Source organism: Myzus persicae, unplaced genomic scaffold (genome assembly GCF_001856785.1).
Source record: "Myzus persicae strain clone G006 unplaced genomic scaffold, MPER_G0061.0, whole genome shotgun sequence".
NCBI classification, from domain to species: domain Eukaryota; kingdom Metazoa; phylum Arthropoda; class Insecta; order Hemiptera; family Aphididae; genus Myzus; species Myzus persicae.
In genome coordinates, this window is record NW_019100665.1 from 3,917 (window position 1) to 18,602 (window position 14,686).

At 29.9% G+C, this 14,686-nt stretch overlaps 2 long non-coding RNA genes and 1 pseudogene across 2 annotated transcripts; 2 read left to right on the forward strand and 1 right to left on the reverse strand.

Moving 5' to 3' along the window:
- Positions 1 to 4,870: 4,870 nt before the first annotated feature.
- LOC111039848 lies at positions 4,871 to 6,506 on the reverse strand. The gene is made up of 4 exons (XR_002605142.1): positions 6,054 to 6,506; positions 5,779 to 5,990; positions 5,151 to 5,487; positions 4,871 to 5,087 (listed from the first exon to the last, which is right to left on the reverse strand). It is a non-coding gene; the product is annotated as an uncharacterized LOC111039848 (long non-coding RNA).
- Positions 6,507 to 8,361: 1,855 nt separating this feature from the next.
- LOC111039825 lies at positions 8,362 to 14,199 on the forward strand (annotated as a pseudogene).
- Positions 14,200 to 14,282: 83 nt separating this feature from the next.
- Positions 14,283 to 14,686, forward strand: LOC111039844. Its single transcript, XR_002605139.1, has 2 exons — positions 14,283 to 14,576; positions 14,654 to 14,686. It is a non-coding gene; the product is annotated as an uncharacterized LOC111039844 (long non-coding RNA).

A 14,686-nucleotide genomic window follows, 5' to 3' on the forward strand; every position in this document is an offset into this window, starting at 1 on the left:
ATCAATAATACTAATTGTTACTACATTTAATATTTAATTTTTTATAAACAAACTGCGCAACTTGGATTTGATTAAAAGTAACTCATTATTTAATATGTTAAGCAATGAAAATCAGTTATGTTAAAAATGTTAAGATATTTAAAATTAAATTAAAAAAATCTGGTATGTGGAGGTTGCTCTGCAGTACATTAGGTTACAAGTTGGTCACTGTAGTGGATGATGTTAAGTTTGAATTCAACGATGAAAAATCATTGTATGCGAACAACGATTCTGAGAGAAGACGGTCTGTCAGTCTTTAATATTACTTAATTATTTAGTATATTCGATGATATTATTGTGATTAAAGTAATTTATTTTACTAGTAAGTATTAGCACTAAGCAGTAGATTAAATTTATTTTAAAAAAAATGCACTTGAAAAGTCATTGTGGGTATAAAATATAATAATATACTTTAAAAGTTTCAAGTACCCACGAATAATATTTTTAATTTACAACAAAATAACATCAATCATTATTCTTGGTAATTTAATCTTTAATTTAATTCACATTTGAACATAAATAATCTGTGATAGTATTTTTTTGATTTTTTAATAACAAAATAACCTATTTGCTTGGAACTTTGTTTTGAATTTTCATTCCTAACCTACAAAAGTTGAACGTTTCAAAAATTTTGAAAATCATTTCTACATTTCAAATGATTTTGTTAAAATTTAAACTTTAAATGCTCATTAAAAACATCGTGCCTATGAATTTGAAATATTTTTCAACTAATATTGTAAATATCTATCAAGGGCATTTTATTGAATTTTCAAGCTTTTTTGCTTAACAAATACAATTTTATTAACAATTATAGAAAAACAAAACTAAATAAACTAAAAAATCAAATTGTTTGTAAACAGCTCAAAACGAGTACATCAAAAGTATATGAATTGAAAATATAAACAAATGGTGTGAATTTCAAATATCTGCAATTATGGGGTTTTCAGTTACAAAAAAATAAGTAAAGATCACTATATGAGAAATGGAGTTAATATTCAATGTTGTCAAAATGTCAACTTCAAATTCTCATAAAAATTTAATTTGACTTTAAGGTAGAATTTTTTTTTTTTGATGAAGGTAGACACACTTAAAAATGACGACGATGAGGGGCGTTAGTATATTATAATTATTTGATCTCTCGTATTGTATATGCATTTACTCTCAGAAATAAAATATGTTTCTACATAGGGGTAGCATATTTTTCATGAAATTACATTTTTATTTGAAGTATAAAAAGTAAATTTAACCACCAAAAAAATATGAAACCAAAATGAATTACTTTAAACATCGACGCTTTCGGGCTTCGGCGGAATCCCTGATTATTGTGTGTGCACTGCGGAATAAATCAGATACCTATGACTGAACTTTAGTTTTACTTTGCTAACTGAAATTTTAGATCGATCACGTCTTTGCAATTACTTAGACAATCGCCACGGATTGCATTATAATTTATACTACGTCAATATGATAAAACCATAGATATTTATTATATTACAAATTTTTATATCAAAGAGGTCCATGTTTGAGATTTGATCGATAATGAAATGAGATATAACAATAACCAAAATAGTTTATAATTTTAAAATTTAAATTTCAACAATATATAAACTATTATTTTAATTTGTAGTTAAATAATTGATAAAGGTGGTGTTTAAATATTCGAAGCACAAGCATTTTTTTATGAATTAGTAATTAAAAACCTTATTGGAAATAAATGTGATTACTACTTTTTAGATTTATCATAAAGGTATTCAGTGCCTAATATATCACATTTACCGTATACCGACTAACCAACCATAATTTGTAAAATTCCAAGTTAAATCTTTTATCTAAATACTGTAGAGCACGAAATTAATAATTAATATTTTATGTATTCATTTTGAGTGCATTGGTTAGATATACTTTAAGCTATTCGAGAATATTTAAATTTTAAAATTTCCTTATTTAATTTCCGAATTTCCGATGGATATTCAATAATCAGCACAGCGACTTTCCCAGCTTTATAACATAATTTGATGTACGACGGCGTCACTTTAATTCGCGGTTCGACCGCAAGCAGACGGCCACGGCATAGTAATATTCATACATTACTTAACATTTATATAAACTAAAAATAAAAATTGTTGAATTTTGCGGGACATAAAAACTCCCGTGTACTGTACTTCTGTAATATAACTAGTATGTACAACACTATTTATATATATTTAATTTTATAAATATGTTATTATTCTGCGACCTGGATATGCTGTCGTGGTTTTGATAAAGTAATATTTTGTGTTGCGTGTTCGGGAACAAAAAATATGTCCCTACTTCACCCGTGTAGCAAATCAAATTTTAATTGTGAGACTAAAAAGTAAAATATTTAAGCCCCAAATGAATAAGTAATCAAACTTACATATACATCGATTCTTCGGGTAATAAATAGCTATAGCAAGGCGCCATATCGAGCAACTTCTTCCTTCATCTAAATCCGAATTGAAAAATCGAGATTTTTTGTAAAAATTACTTGAGTAAAATGAAATATATGAGTAAATGTTTATTGTTGCCATACACATTTCATTTTGTTCAATGAAATTATTAGAATTGCTAATCGTCTCCGGTGAGTGACGACGATCGGCTTTTGCCATAGATGATAGGTATCATAATATAATATGTTGTCATCAGTTTTCGAGTTTTTGACTTCTTTGGATTACACGATACATTTTGTATTTCAAATTCCGAAACAGAATATCAATGGGATTGTTTAAATCTATACAATGTAGAACACGGCACTCTGAGTATAGGCCATTTAGATTTTTAGATACACTACTGTCGGGAGTCAATTTTTACGTCCGGTGCAATGATTCAATGAGACTTCTTTTTAAATTTGGAATCATATTTGTTCGAATAGATATTTGATCCGACTCTGACATAAAATATATTTGTAAAAATTTAGCATTATTTCCAATTTCGGGTAATAAACTACCTATTAAATGATGAACTTGACCCTGAATTTTAAAAGTGGGCATGAAGTTCCCTTCAGCTATTTCGTTTGCTCCAAACGATGTCATTTGAAACAGAGTATTATACCGTCTACTGTCTAGAATTATCAAAGAAATGTTTTGACAGAGGGTGAGAATTGTCAATTAAACTTTTAATAAATTCTGGAAGATCCTCAAATTGTTGTAAAACAACTTTACCGTCAGCGCAGCAAAGTCCATTGGTTTCATCTTTCCATTTTTTTTTTGCATGGCACTTAGGACATAATATCGTCATTGGTCCTATTTGAAGCGCTTTAATATTTAAATAATCAATCTCGGATTGATAATTAAACGCTGCTTTCATACTTAAAGCGTTACGTTGCTCCTGAGCAAGTGTTTGAGAACGTTCTATTGTGTTATACATTCTGTTATATTTTCGAGTATCATTGGCAGTTCTTCTGCCAATGTATGCTCTTGGCGCTCTTGGGCCTTGGCATGATGATGAATTAGCCACTTACCCGAAATTTAACTTATAAGAATAATCAAAAAGTAAGCACAAATTATGCTCGTAATTTGCGTACACGTAATTCACGAAAAATAATAATTCAAATCAACAAACATGCCCGATTAACCAATAGCAACTATTATTATTTTAATCTGCAACAACAACTTTTTATTATTTAGTTTGTTTTTTTCTATATAGATTGCGCCACTATTGTATTTTTGACATATTATATATCCTACTTTCTGGTGGATTTTTCTAAACAAAAGTGGTCCTATGACCTCCAGCAGACTATCAAGTATAACAGTAAAAAATTTCAGCCAAATTGGTTCGGTAGTTTTCTCGGGTAGCGCGGTCTAAGAAAACCCTTACCATTTTATATAATAGTATAGAAGTATAGATTTTTTTAAGAAGTTTAATACCTGTCTTATACCTTTTGATCTGTTTTGTCACCTTTATTTAGCTAAGCATGTAAATAAACAATAAATAAAATATTTCTACATTTAAGCCATTGTTAAATTTAAAAGTATTTGCAGTGCTTGGATTTTTTTATTTAGTTGTATTGGATCAGCACCATCTAATGCATTAACTTAACACCATTACAAAACAGAATTAATTTTTATACATCAGATACCCACATTATATTTTAATGATATTTAAGCAAAGTCTTCAGCTTGACACTTTTCTTCGTATAAATAATAACATTTATCATATATGTTATCCGGAATTTGTCTCCTAAAACCAATTTGCAAGAATATTGTTCATGTGCTGGCATGGCTCTAAACAATTGTATGAAAATGAACAGAAGACCCATTTGAACTGAAAACCACAAAATACTATATTAATTTTATAGACTTCAAAAAGAAATTCATATATTTTCAACAAATAAAAAAACCTACATAATATGATATAGTATATTGTGATCTTTTTTTTATTATTATTTTCTCCCTTGTTTACCAACAATGGGCTATACAAGAAATAAATCTTTTAAAAGCTGTAGGTACCAATTACAGTAATAACTGATAACCTAACGCAGTCAATCAAGAGCACAAGATTTGTAAATTTGATAAACCCATCTATATTGGAAATATACTTAACATTATTATGTTCAACATTTTCTAACACATTTACTATATTTTGTTTAGGATTTTGTGTGCTCGATGTTTCCAAGACAAAAATGTATGACTATCACTATAAGGTGATGCAGAGACACTATATGGGGACAAGATTAGGTTTATGTATACTGATCAGTGTTGTAAAAAAAACTTTTAAAAAGTATTTGAGTAATTACTCAAATACTTATAAAATAAAGTATTTAAAATACCACAGAAATACTATCTATAGTAAAGTATTTGAAATAATTTTCAAATACAAAACAAAAAAATCAATTTAATTCTGAATCATTCATAATATATTATATTAATCGAATATTTGAGTGTTGCATTTTAAGAACATAATTTGTTCAAAATGTTGATTCATCATATTTGTTCTTTTTTGAATTGTTGCATCGCCAACACTAAACACTCTCTCTACTGATGCACTGCTAGGTAGTGGAGTGTTGTACCTACTTCACAAATACCTGAAAACTAAGTACAAATGTTTTTGTAATATTACTACTAATAGTATAAGAAGTTTTCAACTAATCTTACTTTTTTGATAGTGGATAAATTATGCAAACATTCTAAAATCTTTGTTGGAGATGTGCCCAAAAATCTATCTATTTCATCACTAAATGTTGATTTTTCCTCTCGGGAATTTAGTGACCGGGTCAATAAGGAAGATAAATTATCTTTCATTTGGTTATCTTCTACATCATTATTGTCATTATCACTGCTAAATAAGTCACAACAGGCACTTTTTAAATATTCAGAGGCCAATTGCTTTTTATACCATTTTTAATCCATACTTTTTTAAATAGTGGGTGGCAGACAGCAGCAGTAATCAAAAATTTGTCTATCAAATAATCGGCAAACCTTGTTTTCATACCTAAAAAACAAAAATTATTATCATTTAAGTTTGTTTATTTTAGCTCATGAGTATATAAATGTATTACACAGAAATATAAATATAAATAATAGATCAGCTGATTAAAATTTTACATTATACATCAGTAAGACTGTAAGAACTAAGAAACTCTATATATTTACTACTTAGTAAATAGTATTTACCAATAAAGTAAACCAAAAACAGATAAAACGAAAAGAAATTAAATGTGTACAATTTAAGTACTTGGCTAAATAAGATTAATGTATTTAAAAAATATTAATTATTACATACCATTAAGTATGGCAGTCACCAGAAGTTTCATATAATTACAAACTGTTTGATCACTTGTCATTGATTCATATTTATAAATTAATCCTTCAATTGAAGGTAGGAAATGGTCAAAGTACATGTTAGTATCACCCTGGATTAAATCCAAGCTTATTGAAATTGGCCCCATAATTTTTTGATGTTGACACATGAAATCAATATCACTTCTATCAAATCTGAAAATATTCATAAAAATTATAGATAAAATAATTAATAATTTTTTTGGATTTACAATTTACTTGCTAATTAGCCAATTCGTCCATTATTATTCTAAACTCAGGTTCATTATTTTTAATTTATTTATTAAGCAGCACCACTACATCATACAGTGAATTCCAACATGTCTCGTTGGGTGTAATTAAATAAACACCAAGATTTTGTTTAACTAAATCAGGTGACTTAGTTGAGCGACATTCTTTGTTCCAAAAAGAGGTAGACTTGGCAAAAGTGCTTCTTGACTGTTTTTTGTATGCAACATTAGACAAAGCTTTTTTAGAGTCCTAGAAAAAACAAGTTATATAAATAAATTTTTTTATTTTGTATTTAATTTGCACAAATTTGTAATTAATAATAAAAAATTAAACAAACATAATTCATTGATATTTAAAATTGAAATTTGGGTATAGATAATAGAAAATAGTTAATGCCAATCATATTCATACTTATATCTTGGAATATTTTTTTTCATATATTTTAATCATTTAAATCGAAAGAAAAATTTAACTTTTAAATGTATTACAATTCATACAAACTTAAATGATTATTATGTATTAAACCTACTACCTAATAGTTTTGTCTTGATCACTATACTTGCTCAAAATATTTTTAGTATTTTATAATTTAACAATATTAGGTTATCTACTTTAATAAATGTTTAATTATCATTGTTGCTATTAAATTTATTGTGTGTGCACAACATCGATGGTGTTTTGGTAATGCATATGGCAAATCATGGTATTCATCATTTAGAATGTTCAAGTTGATTGCGTCGATTCCTTCTAAATCATCAACAACCGTATCGTTCACTATAGCAATGTATCAGTATATAGTCATGTAGTCATGTAAATATCAACTACTTTTGTTAATGCTGCAACTAAACACTATTTAATAAAACAAAAAATAAAAATAAACAATACGCATTCTTACTTTGACTAGTTAATCTTTTGTTGTTCGAAAAATCTTCTAAAACTGGTTGTTTTGTCTGGTTATTTTTATCTGATTGTCTTAAAGAACTACCAGCATTATGCTTCAATGATCCATCATTGTGTCTCTTTGAAGTGTTTATGTTCGCTGCATTATCAATGTGATCAATTTTCTTTAATAGAGTTGATCAGTTGAATGTTGTATCTGTATAAAAAATGAAATAATATAACCTTTTACTTAACATTATAAGTTTTGATAAATAATTTACATTTTTTGATCAGTGGAGCAACTGGGATTCATTTTTGAGGGGGGAGGGGGTTATTTATTTTATTTTATTTCATATACACAAGAATACTGGGCTCCTCTGAGATGACTCGTGGGGGCCCAGGAAAATATATAATATAGAATAATGAGATCTATGATGCATTTTAAGCACTTGAAATCTGACTTTTAAAAAGCTGTGCGCCACTGTTTTTGATATATATTTATTTTTTGTAATATATCAGGTATTTGTGTGGTATTTAAAATTAATTTAACATACAAGATATTAGATAGGTCAACTGTCATAGGCAGGTATGAAATTAACATTGTACCTACTTATCCTTAAATGTTTTCTTATATTAGTTTGAATGTGAATCCACCTTGTAACACTTTGTATCGACACAACTTGAGCACTTCACTTTCAGCTTCTTGTAAAAAATTATCCTCAATGACTCTTAATACTTAAAAATATTTTTGATAATTTGGCCAGGGTAAAATTGGTTCTTCTAAATCTGCAACCTGATGCAATACAATTATTAACAATCTGTAGGACCGTCAAGCAGACAACAGCGAACACGATACGAATGATACGAACCCAAGTAATAAATATTACAATAGTGCAAAACAGCGCAGGGGGCTATTTAGGCTATACATTCAATATTGTAATAGTGTATAACTAAATTGTTCTTTAATGACCAATTGGCAATTGGTTATTTGCAGTCCGTACCACGATTTAAGATATATCTTAAATCGTGGTCCGTACACACAAAAATAATATTATTTTCTAATAAAATTATGAAAATAAGATAATACCATGTTCCACATATTATTATGGTGCTATAGCCATATTCATTTATTTATAGCAGAATCAGTTATCAGCCAATATCAATGTTTATGTCTTATATTATATTTATAGCTTTTAATGAAGAATATGGGCCTGGCCACACATGGCGGTCGAGCCGCAGTGGTTCAACCGCCTGATTAGTGATTACAGTTTACATATGTGCGGTCGAACCGCGCGGGGTTACACCAAAATATTGGGTGATTGAAAAATGATTATATTTTAATATTCAGTTATCTGATTGCCATTAACACGAAAGGTTGGTTAACAGTAATAATTTAACATAATAGCTTCCGTACGAAATGGAAATAAACCACGATCAAATAGTTCAGGTTTTGTGTGTAGCTGAAGTACTTGATATGTTACAAGATCCTGTGCAAAGGCCACAAAGAAAATATTGGGTTCACCCGATAAATGATGATAGGGAAACAAGTGGACGCTTTTTAAAGTTTTATGACGACATAAGATTATACTCGTCAAAGTTTTTCATATATTATCGTATGTCAATCAAATCATTTGACGAGTTACTTCAAAAAGTACGTGACCATATATCAAAGAGATATACACCTCAGCGGAATCCTTGGAGTGCAGAGGAAAGATTAACCACCACACTAAGGTAAATTACTTTTATAAATTACTAATTAGATATATATTATTATATTTATTTATTATAAGTATTAATTAAATGAAAATATAAAAATAACATGATCGTATTCGTTATCGGGTTACTTACTGACTAAACACCCAAAATAATTAAATTAAATCAAATACATATAATTATAATATGATGGTAGGTACCGTTAAGTAACAATTTAAGTGAACAAAAAAAAAATATCTCGAACTTCTATACTTAAAACTATAATTAAACATAATTTATTCTTGATTGTTTGGAGAATAATTTTGTTTCTGAGGGCAATTTAAATAATCATAATTATTGTGTGGAAAAGTTAACTGGGGGGTATTAGTATCAGAAGGAGGACTTTGTGAAAGATAAAACGATGGTGTGACTGCAGGAGAATTATATGGATTTGTTACTATAGGATTAAATGTTGCATTTAAAATCAAACAATTTGAATTTGTTGGGCGGTTCAACCGCTGTGGCTCGATCGCTGTATGTGGCCCGGCCTTAAGTAGTAAGTCGTACCCACATATTATGTTGTCTCCGTACACAGTACACACGTACGGTCGTACGGGTATGACATAGCTAATGTTCGTATAATATTTCGCTATAATATATGTTGGTAGGTACCGATAACGTACCGTTGCGATCTTCGTCGACGATAAACAGACGGTTTCACGGAGTAAAAAATATTTAGCTTCAGATATTTAATTAATTAATTTAATCTAAACTAAAGACGAAAACTAAAATCGATATCGAATTGTTGATAAATGATAAATATATATATTATTATAATGACATTATTATTATTTGACAAGGAATAAAGAATAAAGAATTAAAGGAATAAAAAAAGTATTCAATAAAATAATATTCAATAGTAAAAAAATGTATTTAAAATACCGTTCAAATACTTCAAAAATAAAAGTATTTAAAAAAAGTACAGTGAAACCTGACTTAACGGACACCTGTCTATAACGGACTCCTTCTATTACGGATACGGACACTAACATTTAATCCAACAATTTCATAACGGACAAAAATACATACATATACAGTTTCCTACTGCATGTGCGATATTATATTATAATCTAACATTGGACGGATCACTATTTTAAAATTATAAATATAAAATAACACGGTCATCCAATCGCGGTCGGCAACGAGCGTGTAGTGTGACCCTCAAAAATATGGTAACAAAAACGCGCGGTTCGTCGCAGAAGCAAGGAATGCCTCGTAGTAATATAATAATTTGTTTATCGTTTATGTAACCACTAACCAATATTTGAATAATTAAATGTAATATGTTGTATGTAACAATATGTATCGTGATCCGCGGGCAGGTATTAGGCTGACTCGCTCGAATGAAACAAAACGCCCGGGATACATCTGCAGAAGAATGTATTGTATGACATTCAACAATTCAGGCCATGGTCGGATCGGCAAGCTGCCGAGGAAATCTCGGTGGGCCACTTGTTATGAGTGTTAGGTGGTAACCTTTTCTTTTTATGATAATGAGAAATGAGTACAAACATAAGTATAGAAATATTAAATAATAAATATATAATTTAAAGAAACTCAGTGGGCCGATACCATGACTATCCTGTTGCACCGTAACCGACTCGACAAAGGACGAAAACGCAACACGACAGTTGTATACCACTAAACCATAATCAGTCCATAGTATACAGGATGCGTGGACGGAAAAGGGCGGATTACTTGTCATTGTATAACAACGGCGTACAAGAACACAGCGATACAGAACGCAAACAAACGTGACATACTGACATACCATATACAAGCTGATAAAATGTATAAATTCGACGGGAGCACTACAATGACACTCAAGGCGGAATGTACCACAACAAAATACGAATGCGCATTGAAATTAAGATGACACTTACGGCTTGTAACAAAAACGGACATAAACCGTCAGGGTAATTAATAGAATAATACTTGATGCTATACAACAACGACTGTCGCGACATAGCTGACACTTGGATGCACACTTGGTCAAGGCAGAAAACGGGACATGACATGTGAATATAATATATATTATCATTATATAGATGTCTTTGATAATGACATTTTGGCTAGGTGCAACGGCGGGTTCGTTTTAGTTCAAATCCGCGGTGACAGGTGTAACACCAGCTGAAGTCATATGCATCACAATGCCTGCAGACCGGCGGTGAAATCACGACTTTCCAACTTGATTTTTGTCGGGACTGCATATTTCAGCTCATTAAAAACTATTGATGCATCCAGTTGGCGGAGGACAGTGACCGGATCTCGAATTTGAACGAAATATTATTGTGAATCCACTGCCATATTATTTTTGGGCATGTATGTTAATGTATTATAACTTATAAGAGCATTATGGTTTAAACTGTAGAGAGGGAATACATTATTCCGCAGTGTTCGTTGTCACAATTATACTAAAATAATATAATTTAAAGTAGAAGGATTATATTTTGATTATCCAAATTGGATTTATCTTTTTGTGTGAACGACGATCCATGCGTTGATGCAAAAAAAATTTGAAATTTGAAATATTTTTTTCACTTTTGAATTGCGGTGACATTAATGTTTATATAAGCACTGTACTATCCATTGAGGGTTCGGCTTTGGACACACTTTAAGACTGAATCATTCAACCCACCACACCACCAAGTTGGTGGCACCAACACGTTCTTTTGTTCTGCGATATTTACGCTTGGTAGCTTGTGCTTAAGGTCGGTGGGTGATGGTTTAGGGGTACTCGACTATATAAGTAGTAAGAGGGTCACTTTTCATAAGATCAGAATAAGATTAGAAATTACGATTAATAAATCCACACCTTTTAAGTCATTTGTTTACTTAAAAGAAATTTGTTGTATATACATTATACCCTAAAATGTTGTATAACTGCAGTAGTCCTAAGTGGGCATAAAAATTTGTTTTTGTAGGAGAATTCATTAATATGGTATCAAGTATTAAGGAAAGGAATATTTAATATTTATAGAACATAATAACATGGGAAACTTGCATTTACTTTTCTCATTATTGTTTCTCCTATTACCTCAGTTTTAATATTGTCAAATAAATTAATCAAATGCCAAATACTCTATGATACATCACATTTCACTTGTTTTATGTTCTCAACGTATTATAGCCCCCATATGTATATAATATACATATTTTTTAAGTTTCACTATAATTAAACAATACAACAAAACATTAAAAACATTAATTGCGTACATCATAATTGTTTGTACCATCAGAAATATTTCAAATCATAAATTATACCAATCTATTCCTTGTAACCTAATAAAATTGCAATGAAATAAAAAAAAAAAATAATGGTAACTAAAAAAAGGATTTTTAGTTAACTAATATTTTTAAGGCATTTCAGTATTTGTTATTTACCTGGGACAATAATGAAATTATATTCTCAAATATACAATTTGTTTGCAGGGAATTTTACGTTTTGTCCAGACCCATGGCATGGTGACATTATTGAGCGAAAATCATCATGTTGCCACAATAGTGAAAATGGTAATAAGTTATAACAATCAATGACTGACGGATTAGGATCTGGTGATATGAGAAATTCTTACATTAAATATTGGCATTTTTTTTTTTATATAGATTAGAGCTTAACCACTCTTGCCACCACAACGGTTTCCAGAATTTCCCGAAGACTTCAACATTCTTGGGAGTTTTCTGGCAATCAGAAGGCTGGCAACTCGTATGGGCATACTGAACCGAATTGTTCAGTTAGTGGACTATGTTCGACAATACTGGTTAACAACAGTACGTCCATCTGGGTTTACTGTTTATGGTGTAAACATCCGTACCAATAATAATGTAGAAAGTTTTCACAGCATGCTAAAGTCCACCATAGGCCTACATCCCCCAGCCTGGTCCTTTTAAGGTAATTTATTTTTATAAAAATTTATAATTGACAATAACTAGAATGGTGATTGATTTTTAATAATATTTTGCAGATCGATTACGTTCCATTGAAAATAGAGTACGCAGGGAAACCTTACAAACAATCAACGGCCAGCGAGTAAAGCTATAAAAACTTTACAAGTTTAAATTTTTGAAATGGTTTTTTATAAATCAAACTTTAATTAAAGGTAAGAAGATTAATTGTGTCTAGCAGAGACACAAATAACTGCATTTTGGCTGATGCTCAACAAAGCGTACGCTATGACACAATGGCATATTTAAGAAGAGTTTCCTACTCAGAGAAAGGATACATAAATAAGCAAATAGGCCCTTTAGCTAATGGTTGGTACCACATAAATTCAATTGAGTGTATAAACTAAATAACAATAAAATTGAGTTAAAGAAATCCTTCCTGAAGATTTGGGACAGCTACAGATATCAATGGTTGGACTTCAGCCTCTGCCACCTGTAGTGCCGCCATTCCACATTCATGGAGCTAGAAGACCGGGGGGGGGGCGTGGTTGTCAATGATCAGCAGCAGCAGCAGTTCCACAAATGGTCAGACATCCAGAACGTCCAAATGTGCGCCAACAACCAGAAAGTGGCATTGAAGATCATAATCTTCTCAGTAATATACAACTATACATTAAAGTTAACAACACATTATATACTCTAGTTACTATAATCTAAATATCAATATTATAGGAAATTTAAATAACATTGAGGCGCCTATCCAAATTCAAGGTAAATATATAGAAATAGAATGTGGTAAAAAATATATTGTGTCTTAATTAAATATAACTTTTTTGTTTGTATGATAAGCAAATAATTAAGACCGAAATGAGCCACTCAACCTACCACAAAACAAAAGTATGCTTTAGAATATTTTTACAAGTAAAATGTAGGAGTGTCGTCCTTGGGCGGTTTCTCCACCCAAGTACTTATGTATTGTAATTTATTTTTTTTTACGCTCATATGCTTATTGTAACTGCATTGTAAAAAATTCTAAATAATAAATTAAATAAAAATAAATTAAATTATTTATGAACAAATAATAAAAATATTCACTTACTCAATCACAATTTAATTTTTATTTAAGTTGAACAGCCAGATATCAATGATTTGTCAATGGATGAAGAGGTCTATGAAATAGTTGAGCTAGGCATAAACGATGCTCTTGTTGATAGTAGGTTGATTTAAAATGTTATAATACTCAGATATTATGTTAATAATTTTCTATTTTGTTTCAGATTAAATTACTCCACAAGCTCACCAGCCATTTGATTTGGATAACCCTATGTTGGAAGACTAGTTTTTTATATTATTATAAGAATATTTTTTTGTTAAGAAAACGTTACACAGACTAATTTTGTTGTTTTAGAAGTGCAAAACACAGCAAATTTTACTCTCAAAAAATTACATTTAGCTCCATTAGTTGGAGTGAACATTTTTTATAAGCCATGTCAGAGATTTTTTACTATATTTTAAATTTAAAGCAAGTGATGAGTATTTATGAAGTACGAATAGTTTACAATTTTAAAACACTCATAACTCCCTTTAAAATTAAAGTATAATAAAAATCCTGAGATACCCTTCTTAGCTTTAAATTTAAAAAGAGGTTAATTCACTCTTAATTTTTAAACTAACAAAGCTAAATCTGATCTATTAATTTTAAAATTTGCTGTATATTTATTCACATGTAAGAAAAATATCAACACAACGTCCTCCTGAACAAAATTGAAAAATAAACTCACTTAAATATCTTTTATTCTAAAGGTGAGCATGTAGATAGAGGTTTTGTTTGCCTTCAAAGTGGGAGCCAACTAAATACAGCCAACATTTTGGTGCCTTGCGGTCACGGATGGTGTTTTGATGAGTGTGCGATTCGCTTAGATAAATGTGATGTCTGCAAAATTGAATTTCCTACAACACAACCCATCCAAATAATGCACATTAAATTAGGAGATGGTAATTATGAGTGTATAGATTGTAGCATTTTTCTTTTGTAATTTTAAATTAAAAATGAACAATTTTTTTATTAAAAGGTAAATGGATGCAAAATACTTCCTTACTCGATC